The sequence below is a fragment of the Entelurus aequoreus genome, linkage group LG09, assembly GCF_033978785.1.
Source record: "Entelurus aequoreus isolate RoL-2023_Sb linkage group LG09, RoL_Eaeq_v1.1, whole genome shotgun sequence".
Classification (NCBI taxonomy): domain Eukaryota; kingdom Metazoa; phylum Chordata; class Actinopteri; order Syngnathiformes; family Syngnathidae; genus Entelurus; species Entelurus aequoreus.
This window is the reverse complement of record NC_084739.1, coordinates 24,391,635-24,405,513: the sequence shown is the minus strand read 5'-3', so window position 1 is coordinate 24,405,513 and position 13,879 is coordinate 24,391,635. Positions and strand designations below refer to the sequence as shown.

Below are 13,879 nucleotides of genomic sequence, written 5' to 3'. Positions count from 1 at the left end.
AATTACTTGCATGATCCTTCAAGATACACTGAAACACAATGAAAGTCATGGCATTAGCCTCTATGTTATTCATTCACAACATAGAGGCTAATGCCACCACTTTAGATCACAATACAATAATTGTTTGTTCCCAAATATTTTGAAGTTGCACAGATTACATTTTGGGCACATATGTGACTAAAATGGTTGTAAATTCAAGCCCTGGAAATAATACTTGATTACTTGAATTAAAGTAATATCTGGATCGGGATAATTTGGCTTGTATATAATATATTTATATATATATTTTATGGCAAGCCGTTAAGGAAATTAAATATATGTGGAAGTCTGAATAGAAATGAGAAACTTTTATATATACTGTAAATAAGAAAGATTTAGAGTCCGTCTGCTGATCTGAAAAAGAGCCAAAGCTGTCAAAGAGCTGAGGGACCATCTTCAAAGTGCAATGCTGAAACAAATAATGCAAACAATAAAATGTAACTTCCAGGGCTTGAGATTAACATAGTCCCGTCGTCCCGGGGACGGTAAAAAAAATGCACGGGACGAAATTAAATGCTCCCCGGGACGATGGCTTTTAACCATTTTTTTCTTTTTCTTTTTATGTATTTATTCATTTTACATTTTATATTAAATGTCTTGGTTTTTCCACCCTCTGAAAATCCTATGAAATGTTTAACAAGCCATCCTATAATAATACAACAGCTATTAATGTAACAATACAATAAAACAAATATATTTAATGATGTTTTTTTCATTATTTTAACAATAGGCTAATGTATATTACTTTATATAGATTATACAAGAAACACAAAATTTAAAAACTAAATTATTTACAATTGCAGACACAAGGTTCTTGTTCTGCAGTGCTGTGTGCTAATGTGCTTCGTACACCTGCAGGACCGCAAGCAAGGTTGCAGAGAAAATGCGGACTGGATTTTGAGTGATGTGGGCATTTTCTATATGAACAAGTCCAAGGACCGCAAGCAAGGTCGCAGAGAAAATGCGGACTGGATTTTGAGTGATGTGGGCATTTTCTATATGAACAAGTCCAAGGACCGCAAGAAAGGTAGCAGAGAAAATGCGGACTGGATTTTGAGTGATGTGGGCATTTTCTATATGAACAAGTCCAAGGACCGCAAGCAAGGTCACAGAGAAAATGCGGACTGGTATTTGAGTGATGTGGGCATTTTCTATATGAACAAGTGGAATGGATTGGATACCGACGCACTAAAGGGGCTCTCTACCTTACGCTATGAAGTGAGGGGAAACTGAGTGAATAATGACAGGTTATATTGTTATGTATTTAAACTCATATTCGGGCCACTTTATAATGAATATATCGTATGTATTTGTAAAAAAAATTAATTTAAAAAAAATGATTTTTTTTTTTGATTTTTTTTTTTTAAACACTAAATTATTTAGGGTGGCTTAAGAACATTTTAGGCCTAACAACGCCAATGGTTGCCATGCTGTATGAAATCTGCCAGGGGCCTTCAGAATCAACAATGCAGGCGTATGTGCACTGTAAGTGAACGGACACATACGGTTGATAGACAATTGCCAAAACCAATCAGATCAAGAGTTGTTGTCAGTAGGGCCTTCTAACTGGCCTTACGCTGTGATTGGATACTCACTTGGGAATCCCAAGTGAGTATCCAATCACAAGTTGTGAAAACAGGAAGGAAATCCTTTTCAACTTATATTCAATTGAATAGACTGCAAAGACAAGATATTTAATGTTCGAACTAAGAAACTTTTTTTTTTTTTTTGCAAATAATCATTAACTTGGAATTTAATGACAGCAACACATTGCAAAAAAGTTGGCACAGGGGCATTTTTACCACTGTGTTACATGGCCTTTCCTTTTAACAGTACTCAGTAAACCTTTGGGAACTGAGGAGACCAATTTTTCAGGTGGGATTCTTTCCCATTCTTGCTTGGTGTACAGCTTAAGTTGTTCAACAGTTTTAAGCTTCATATTTTATATACTCTTTTACTATGAAGCCACGCTGTTGTAACACGTGGCTTGGCTTTGTCTTGCTGAAATAAGCAGGGGCGTCCATGATAATGTTGCTTGGATGGCAACATATGTTTCTCCAAAACCTGTATGTACCTTTCAGCATTAATGGTGCCTTCACAGATATGTAAGTTACCCATGCATTGGGCACTAATACACTCCCATACCATCACAGATGCTGGCTTTTGAACTATATATACGCCTATAACAGTCCGGATGATTCTTTTCCTCTTTGGTCGGAAGGACACAATGTCCACAGTTTCCAAAAACAATTTGAAATGTGGACTCGTCAGACCACAGAACACTTTTCCACTTTGCATCAGTCCATCTTAGATGAGCTCGGGCCCAGCGAAGCCGGCGGCGTTTCTGGGTGTTGTTGATAAATGGCTTTGGATTTGCATAGTTACTTACAGATGTAGCGACCAACTGTAGTTAGTGACAGTGGTTTTCTGAAGTGTTCCTGAGGCCATGTGATGATATCCTTTACACACTGATGTCGCTTTTTGATGCAGTACCGCCTGAGGGATCGAAGGTCACAGGCTTAGCTGCTTACATGCAGTGATTTCTCTAGATTCTCTGAACATTTTGATGATATTACGGACCGTAGATGGTGAAATCCCTAAATTCCTTGCAATAGCTCATTTAGAAATGTTGTTCTTAGACTAGTCGACAATTTGCTCACGCATTTGTTCACAAAGTGGTGACCCTCGCCCCATCCTTGTTTGTGAATGACTGAGCATTTCATGGAAGCTGCTTTTATACCCAATCGTGGCACCCACCTGATCCCAATAGCCTGTTCACCTGTGGGATGTTCCAAATAAGTGTTTGATGAGCATTCCTCAACTTTCTCAGTGTTTTTTGCCACTTGTGCCAGCTTTTTTGAAACATGTTGCAGGCATCAAATTCTAAATGAGCTAATATTTGCAAAACATAACAAAGTTTTCCAGTGCGAACGGTAAACATCTTGTCTTTGCAGTCTATTCAATTGAATATAGGTTGAAAAGGATATGCAAATCATTGTATTCTGTTTTTATTTACGACTGTGCCAACTTCACTCCTCAACAACTGGCTGTTGTTGTTATTATTGAAGAACAGCAGTGAAATCCTGTTATGAAATAAACTTGATACAGCAGAGACCCTTTTAACAAGCTCCCCAGTTCGACCTACCAGGTTTATACGGAATCTTTCTTTTTAGTCCTTGTCATTCGGCCCTCTAGTTTCTTTAGATGTGCTGTGCTGCTCTGGGAAATGACAGGCTCAGATGAAATGTCACTGGTAAAAATGGACAACAGAGGACCAGCGACCACGTCGACAACACCGGGGGTCTCTTTAGATTGTATCCTGTCCTCAGGTCTGCACAAAATTTTCACCCAAAAAATTAAAAGGGGAAGAAGAAGAGAGATGTTTTGGTGTTGCTGTGCAACATAACAAGTCCTTATTGATCACCATATTGAAACAGCATGTGCATCAAATAAACATTAGATCACATTTACAGCTGGTCCAGTTTGTTTTGACAGCAAGGTGATTACAGCGCAGTGTTATTCCTGTAACCATAACAACAAAAGCCACCTACCCTTTAAGGACATAGTGTGTTTCTCCAATTAAAAGTCACAACGGGGCTTCAACAGCATTATTGCTAGAATGCCAAATGGTTTTTCTAAGCTTGTACAAATGAACCGTCAGGAATATTGGACAGCAATAATTGGTGTGAAACCAACATGCAGAAGGCCAAGGAGGCAGCTTGCAGGTAAATTGTATTTAATTGATGACAAAACAAAAGACGAGAGTCACTGGGAAGTGCTTCAGTTGCATAGGGGTAGCTTTGCACATACAGTGCATCTGGAAAGTATTCACGGCACTTCACTTTTTTGACATTTTGTTATGTTAAAGCGTTGTTCCAAAATGGAATAAATTAATTTTTGTCCTCAAAATTCCATGCACTATACCCCATTAGGACAATGTGAAAAGGTTTTTTTTTAAAACATTTTTGCACATTTTTAAAGATAAAAACAAAAAAATAACAATTATTCACAGCATTGTCTATGAATGTTGTCATTCATCCAGGTCATTGTAATCTCAGGTCATTCAATCGATCGCAACTGGACTGTTTGGTTTATCTTAGAAGACGTTTCGCCTCTCATCCAAGTAGGCTTCATCAGTTCGTGTTCATAGACTTAGATTGGTCAGATCTAGTCTAGCGGCTGGTGCCAAAACCCTAAATATTTATACTCCAAAAACCAGGAGGGTGTGCCTGGGCAAGGATGGTTTCGCCCTATCGTAGTGAGAAAAACAACTGTTTTGATGCAAACAAGACAATCCTACTGTGGTAGTGAAGTGTTGAAGTGTTATTGGAGTGATTGAAAGGAAAGTGTTATATATGGGGGATAGGTGGTGTCGCAGACCACCTCCTCTGTTCAAGGATGGTGTAGAGCAGGGGTCACCAACCTTTTTGAAACCAAGAGCTACTTCTTGAGTACTGATTAATGCGAAGGGCTACCAGTTTGATACACACTTAAATAAATTGCCAGCAATAGCCAATTTGCTCAATTTACCTTTAACTCTATGTTATTATTAATAATTAATGATATTTATCTTTGTGGAAACACTGATCATCTTAATGATTTCTCACAATAAATATAGCTGAGATAGGCTCCAGCGCCCCCCGCGACCCCAAAGGGAATAAGCGGTAGACAATGGATGGATGGATGGAATATATATAGAAACAGATAAATATCAATATGCAACACTTTATTTTTATATTTTCTCTAAGTGCACATTTTTCAAATTGAACATTTTCAAATGATCACTTCTAAGACAGTCTTTTTTAACTAGCTAGCCACTAACATTTTTTAACAAATCATGAATTACTTTGCACCATGTTTGTACAAATAATAACTCATGTAAAATACAAAAGTCAACTCTCAAATTTTTAAATAACTCATGTCACACTTTGAACTGGACACCAAATCTGTTATCTGTTTCTTTGTCAGTTAGTGAAGACAAAGTCTTTAAAATATTTTCTTGGATTTTCAATTTCTATTTGAGTTTTGTCTCTCTTAGAATTAAAAATGTCGAGCAAAGTGAGACCAGCTTGCTAGTAAATAAATACAATTTAAAAAATAGAGGCAGCTCACATGGTAAGTGCTGCTATTTGAGCTATTTTTAGAACAGGCCAGCGGGCTACTCATCTGGTCCTTATGGGCTACCTGGTGCCCGCGGGCACCGCGTTGGTGACCCCTGGTGTAGAGGTTGCCCTCTAGTGGGTTCCTCGGACCACCACACACTGCCACGACAGCCCGCTTTTGGGGTACAACACTGTTTTATTTTTATCAATGGTGAGTGTTATGATCCGCTGCCCGGATCATATTTCTGTTTGGGTTTTCAGGTCACGTGTGTTTTCTGTTAGTCCTGGACTTCTTTTGTTCCTGTTTGTGCACCTCTGAGTTGGTTACCTCAGCTACTTATTACTTCCACCTGCCGCTTGTGTTCCGGACGCGCAACTGTTTGTAATCACTGACATTATTTAAGCCTGCCTTTTCCAGTCAGTCAGTCTGGCTTCTTTATTTGCGTCACGCGACTGCTACGTAAGTTTTTGCTTGTCTCCTAGCCACTGCTAGTTGTCATAGTCTGTGCTAAGTTGTAGCCTTAGGCCCACTCTGCACCTTATCCGGTCGGTTTGTCTTCTTTGTAGGTACCTGTTTTGTGTTGTTTTATTATTAAATCAAGTTGTTACCTGCAAGTCCTGTCCGGATTTCGTTCTTTGCATCCTGGGAGAACAAAACCCTGCATCATCATGCGCCCCGATCGTAACAGTTGAGACCCGTTTGCTTTCCAGCAAAATGTATTTTTCTTTGTCCGTGTCCCTCCCTCTCTATAGCTCACACTGCATCTCCAACCACGTGTCTCATTCCGGCTGCTGCTAATAAAGGCGACAGGTGATGCGATAACAAGACCCACCTGGGCCATCTACTCACCTGTCGCTGTCTTCGAGGCCGGTTCTGGCACACCCCGTTCCGCGGCAGGCCTGCAGGCCACGCCCCCCTCCACAGATGGCTTTTCAACCTTGACATAGATGGCTTCCCTTACTCCTTTTTCGTACCATCCGTCCTCCCTGTCCAGAATCTGTACATTCTGGTCACAGAAGGCCATCTATGTCAAGGTTGAAAAACTATCCCTGAACAGAGGAGGTGGTCTGCGACACCATCTATCTTCCACATATAACACTGTCCTTTCAACCATTCTGCAGTTTAGCAGGAGTTAGAAACATTCTGGTCACCTCTGTGACCAAAATGCCATTTGTGCCATTTGTTTACAACTGAATGGAATGTTTACGTGGGGGGTTCCAACTATTTTGGACTGGTAGTAGTCGATCCACAGTGATCATTCCGCCACACAATACATCAATGCTAATGAGGGGAAATCACACTTCTACGACTGTCATTGGCTATGACAGATAGGATTGCTCGTTAGCATCAAAACAGTTGTTTTTCTCACTACGATAGGGCGAAACCATCCTTGTCCAGGCACACCTTCCTGGTTTTTAGAGTATAAATATTTGGTGTCTTGGCGCCAGCCGCTAGACTAAATCTGACCAATCTAAGTCTATGAGCATGAACTGATGGAGCCTACTCGGATGAGAGGCGAAACGTCTTCTAAGACAAACCACACAGTCCAGTTGCGATCGAATTAATGCCCTGTGATATTCACATAATTTGCTCAATACTTTGTTTATACACCTTTGGCATCAATTACAGCCTGAAGCATTTTGGAATAAGGCTGTAACATAACAAAATGTGGAAAGAGTGAAGCACTGTGAATACTTTCCGAATGCGCTTTTACAAATGTAAACAGGTTAACAAAATAACAAAAACGGAATGTTGATTGGCAACACTAAATTGGCCCTAGTGTGTGAATGTGAGTGTGAATGTTGTCTGTCTATCTGTGTTGGCCCTGCGATGAGGTGGCGACTTGTCCAGGGTGTACCCCGCCTTCCGCCCGATTGTAGCTGAGATAGGCTCCAGCGCCCCCCGCGACCCCAAGAGGGATAAGCGGTAGAAAATGGATGGATGGATGGGAATGCTATAGCACAGCAAAGACTTACGAGACGTTTAGCACGAAAAACGTCCACAGGGTGTTCTATGTCGCAACCAAAACTAGCAGCCAAGGCTAAACTTAAATAATTGGCGGCTTTTAATGAGAGAAAGGCTTCCAGCAACGCGAAGAAAGTGTGATGTCAGGCCCTCTGCGGCTCGCTTTTCATCACGTACATGGCGTGACAGAATCTAAACAGAGTGTCTAAACACGAGTACAGTCGCCAATAACACCTAAAATAGATGCTAGATGTGTTGCCAATCATTTTTATTACAGAAAAACGAGGGGATGGGGGGGTTCTGGCTGGCTGAAATATTGTCTAAATTCTTTTATAACATGTTTAGGTTGAATCCTCAATTACAAAATAATTAGCAGGCTCAATATTACATTTTATTAATTAATAGAGAAGGTTAAAACATTGTCATGCAGCAATATGAAGCCACCCCCCGTGAAAATGATCTGTCTCGGGTACACTACATAATGATGACAAATTCTACCTATCTACGATTAATTTTGAGTTAACTATGAACAAAATGCGATTAATCGTGATTAAATATTTGAATTGTTTGACAGCCCTAATATATATATATATATATATATATATATATATATATATATATACAGCAGACCTGGGCATTCTGCGGCCCGCGGGCCGCATCCGGCCCTTTGTGCGTCCCTGTCCGGCCCGCGTGAGGCCAATTATAAATGACAAAATAAATTTTAAAAAGTATCTATGTCGAGTGTGCAATACAATGGTGCTGCTTTTGTTTTGAAAATCGTTATTTGTATTACTTCCGTGTGGACGTATGCGTGTGCGTGATTGTGAGTGAATGTGAACAGCTGCAATCACAAATTACAAAATGAAGTTGAAAAAACATCTATGTCGTGCGCGCAATACAACTGTGCTGCTTTTATTTTGAAAAGTATTATTTATGGGCGTGTGTCCGTGTGTAACCTGCGAGTGAAGGTGCACATGCAGCGACAAGTGATGCACGGTTTACACCCGAGACGCTAAAAAGAGAAAAGTTGATGATGAATGGCGTGTTTCCAACAAGACATGGACTGCAAAGGTGCGCGCCTGCGCAATTGCGCACTGCTCAAGCATCCGCTGCGCGCAGCAAATATATGCCGCGCACCAAATCAAATCCCATCTGAATTCTAAACAAAATAAACATATTTATTCTATGTAATTTTGCAATGCAACTTTGAGTGACAGTGACAACAAGCGGCCCTAACGGTGTTCGTCAACACCGTTCAATTGAACACCGTTCAATTATTGTAACGTCTATCGAGATGCTTCGAGGACAGGAATTATATCGATCACTTTATTGAGCAAAACTGTTTATATTCGGACATAACCACACCAAAAACATGAGTAAAACAATTCTATCTCGAAAAACTAGTCATTTTCTGCCGTACAAACCAGGCCAAAACCAACTTGTCATCTGTCCCCAACACGCATAGCACTAAACCACTGGTGCGTTTATGGCCACACAAAAAGTCGGACAACTCAAACACCACACAAAGTTACACTATGACTCCTCAGTCATACGTGTGCTTATTTTACTGTCATTTATTATTAATGTTAATTTATTTATATTAGTCATGGAATGCTGTTAAACACACTATGTTGAAGTATTACTATTATTATTATTAATTATTATTATTATTATTATTATTATTATTATTATTATTATTATTTATCTTACGGTATACATAAAAAATAATATTGAGCAAAATTTAATTGAAATATTGTTGATGTGGCCCTCCAGCAGTGCTCGGGTTGCTCATGCGGCCCCCGGTAAAAATTAATTGCCCACCCCTGATATACAGTATATATATATATACAGTACATATAAGTTAAGTTAAAGTTAAAGTACCAATGATTGTCACACACACACTAGATGTGGCGAAATTATTCTCCGCATTTGACCCATCACCCTTGATCACCCCCAGGGAGGTGAGGGGAGCAGTGGGCAGCAGCGGTGGCTGCGCCCAGGAATCATTTTTGGTGATTTAACCCCAAATTCCAACCCTTGATGCTGAGTGTCAAGCAGGGAGGTAATGGGTCCCATTTTTAGAGTCTCTGGTATGACTCTGCCGGGGTTTGAACTCATGACTATACAGTGTGTATGTATATATATATGTATATATATATATATATATATATATATATATATATATATATATATATATATATATATATATATATATATATATATATATATATATATATATATATATATATATATATATATATATATATATGTATGTATGTATACATATATGTATATACAGTGTTGGGACTGTAACGCCGTTAGTTTCGGCGGTAACTAGTAATCTAACGCGTTATTTTTTATATTCAGTAACTCAGTTACCGTTACTACATGATGCGTTACTGCGTTATTTTACGTTATTTTTTATGTACTATCGGCTAGAAACTGAAGATCTGAGTGTGTTTTGTTGCAGCGCTGCGGTGGAAAAGATAGGGCGTACATGCTTTGTGTGGGTGGGGCTCCCATACCGTAGTTGAGGGGCGCAGGGGAGACGTTCCTTTCTTGGCTAACAACCTTCACTTTACCCGGAAGTGGTCTTTACAGCTGAGGGTGAATGACGAGGCCGGCGGTTTGTTGCAACTTTGTGACTTTATTGGACGCAGCCATCCACCAAGCTAGAGAGAGCACCTGCACGCACTCACTGTCACCGCGGCGCTCGCTCACTTCTCTCGCCCACTCACTCACTGACGTCACTCACCCACATGCTGTCATGTCTTAAAGGGCCACGCACACACACACACGCACACACATAAACGCTACTATCATAACAACTAACAAGACATCAAGGCGAAGCCAAGAGTCGATTTTTTTAACAAGGAGAAATTCTCAATACTTTTCTTTTGTCGAGCACAAAGAAAATAACATTTTAGTTAAATGTAAGTTGTGTCTTGGATTAAATATCCTATCTACTTCAAGTTGAAGTTAAAGTGCCATTATGTTGCAGCTATTTAAAATAGTTTTGTCAATTTGTTCTGGCCAGAAACAAATTGGCCTTTGAAACATATCTTTTTCTTTGTGTGTTGTATGTAGACCACATTGTTTGTGTGTTGTATGTATACCACATTGTTTGTGTGTTGTATGTAGACCACATTGTTTGTGTGTTGTATGTAGACCACATTGTTTGTGTGTTGTATGTAGACCACATTGCTTGTGTGTTGTATGTAGAGCACATTGTTTGTGTGTTGTATGTAGACCACATTATTTGTGTGTTGTATGTAGACCACATTGTTTGTGTGTTGTATGTAGAGCACATTGTTTGTGTGTTGTATGTAGACCACATTATTTGTGTGTTGTATGTAGACCACATTGTTTGTGTGTTGTATGTAGACCACATTATTTGTATGTTGTATGTAGACCACATTGTTTGTGTGTTGTATGTAGACCACATTGCTTAGCAGAGTTCAGTGATGCAAATGCATGTCAAGTTTATCAACACATTGTATTATTCTCCAGTGCAATAACAGTACTGAAATGAAGGCTAAAGGGCATTAATGGGAGCTTTTAAAAAAAGAAAACAGAAAAAGAAGTAACTAAATAGTTACTTTTCAAAGTAACGCATTACTTTTTGGTGTAAGTAACTGAGTTAGTAACTGAGTTACTTTTGAAATGAAGTAACTAGTAACTATAACTCATTACTGGTTTTCAGTAACCAACCCAACACTGTGTGTATATATATATGTATGTATATATATATATATATATATATATATATATATATATATATATATATATATATATATATATATATATATATATATATAACTTAGGGATATCCAAACTTTTTGACTTGGAGGCTGCATTGGGCTAAAAAAAATTGGTAGAGGGCCGAAAGCCAAATGCATGTAACTATATATATACATATACATATATGTATATATATATATATATATATATATATACATATATATATATATATACATATATATATATATATATATATATATATATATATATATATATATATATATATATATATATATATATATATATATATATATATATATATATATATATATATACTACCGTTCAAAAGTTTGGGGTCACATTGAAATGTCGTTATTTTCAGTGAAGATAACTTTAAACTAGTCTTAACTTTAAAGAAATACACTCTATACATTGCTAATGTGGTAAATGACTATTCTAGCTGCAAATGTCTGGTTTTTGGTGCAATATCTACATAGGTGTATAGAGGCCCATTTCCAGAAACTATCACTCCAGTGTTCTAATGGTACAATGTGTTTGCTCATTGGCTCAGAAGGCTAATTGATGATTAGAAAACCCTTGTGCATTCATGTTCGGACATCTGAAAACAGTTTAGCTCGTTACAGAAGCTACAAAACTGACCTTCCTTTGAGCAGATTGAGTTTCTGGAGCATCACATTTGTGGGGTCAATTAAACGCTCAAAATGGCCAGAAAAGGAGAACTTTCATCTGAAACTCGACAGTCTGTTCTTGTTCTTAGAAATGAAGGCTATTCCACAAAATTGTTTGGGTGACCCCAAACTTTTGAACGGTAGTGTATATACATACATACATATATATATATATATATATATATATATATATATATATATATATATATATATATATATATATATATATATATATATATATATATATATATATATATATATATATATATATATATATATATATATATATATATATATATGCATACATACATATAGACATATAGACATATATATAGTCAGTGGCGTGCAGTCACTAGAGGCAGGGGAGGCACGGCCTCACCTGCCATCATGGAAAGAAAAAAAAAAGTAAAAAGAAAAAAAATTAATTAAATTGTTATATGTATCCAGTGATCATACTAAAGTTATTTTCCATTTAACTTCACCAGTTTTAGATTATTTTTATTTTTATTTTCACATTTGCCGTTCAAATACTGAGAAGAGACGGTGAGGTGATCAGCAGCCAGTTGAGGCACGTCACTGCGTTGTTCCTCAACATGGATTGTGCACAATGACTCGGCTAACTATGCTGGCCTGCTGTGCAGTGAGACCGTATTGCAATATGAATTATCTTATACATTTCCATAGTTTAGTTAGCTGAGGTATATATTGTACAGTGTATTTTGTCAACAACTGTACAGTATGTGTGTCACGTATTTCTTGTGCTGAGCGATCATTAAACTGGAGGCTCGTATCATAACCCCGCCTCCTGGTGCCAAGCACCTCCGCCGCAGAATGCACCGCCCGACGGGAGCGCCACACCAACCAAAGCCCACACCCAAACCCTCCACGTGCAAGACCGAATCCACCCAAAAAAAGTCACTTAACAAGAAGCCAAAAAGTGCAAAAACAACAATGCTCGCGCGGCGCGCCGGAGGAGCCGTGAACAGGGACACAACATTAGGTACACCTGCAGACTGCAGCGCGAATTTCATATTTCATTCATTCACGACTCTTCCAACATGAATACCACTGCTCCCGCACTTATAAGTAAAGGTAAGACCATAACGTTTTTTTTATTAAATGTGCTTTTTTGTGTGCTACAGTTTGTAAGTGTAAAGTTTAAGTTAAGTTAAAGTACCAATGATTGTCACACACACACTAGGTGTGGTGAAATGTGTCCTCTGCATTTGACCCATCCCTTTGCTCACCCCCTGGGAGGTGAGGGGAGCAGTGGGCAGCAGCGGCGCCGTGCCTGGGAATAATTTTTGGTGATTTAACCCCCAATTCCAACCCTTGATGCTGAGTGCCAAGCAGGGAAGAATGCTGGTATGAGCTTTTAAACATAACCCGTTAACTGCTGCCAATCAAATGGTGAATAAGATACTCTTTAGGGTTCATATGTTTGTAAATCTGACTGTGATGAAGTCAGTGCCTTACCAGACATTAACCTCACCGCACGCCACTGTATATAGTATATACAGTATATCGACCACAATTTTTTAGCCCAATGCGGTCCCCAAGTCAAAAAGTTTGGACACCCATAAGTTAGATGACTCATGCGTTTTATATACTGAAAAAATAGGAAATGTTTACTACAATGATGTAGGTGGAGCGTAGTCGTGCCGCCTCACAGCCCCTTTGGAGCACATTTACGAAGCAATGCAAACACACCAGAGCCCAGAAAGGAGATATTGCTGAAATTGACAAAAAGTTTATTAGATAGAATCCCAGAGTCCATTTTAATGGTCTTAACAGTGCCAGTGTGACTGTGTGTGTTCCTCATACACCCCTATAGACTGTATGTCTGTACACACCTTTGCAGCGGCACTCTGGGTCATAAATCTGAGCTGACTCGCGAGGGCGTGCAGCCGCCCACATACTGTAACTCATGAACTCAAAGCATCCCAGTGAAGCGATCCCAAGAACACTTCAGAGGACACAGCAGATTTTTGTCAACTTTCTCTTCTTCCAAATGATTACACTCTCACTGATTCCGCTTTCTGCGTCAGCAAAGTGAAGAGACAATCATCTCTGTGTCCTTTGCACCCTGCGGTCAGCTGACATCCTTCTCCTAGGTTCTGATTTGGAACCATTCAAATATTGTGACAGTTTCATCTATCTTGTTTTTTTTACTGGTAACACACTTTAAACAAGTTGGCAATGCTGAGTTGCAGGAAATGTCCGTAAGGGAGGTCGAAAATATGCCGGCAAAGCAGAAAAATCCTTGCAAGGCTGATTCATAGGAGTTCTGCGGTCACATGACACTACTTGACAATACACACTCGCCGAACAATACAAGATTC

General features: G+C 38.8%; 1 protein-coding gene across 1 annotated transcript in view; it reads left to right on the top strand.

Annotated features, from left to right (window-relative positions):
- Nucleotides 1-13,879, top strand: part of kcnk12 (potassium channel, subfamily K, member 12) — a 75,678-nt gene that overhangs the window by 33,335 nt on the left and 28,464 nt on the right. The window lies entirely within an intron of this gene.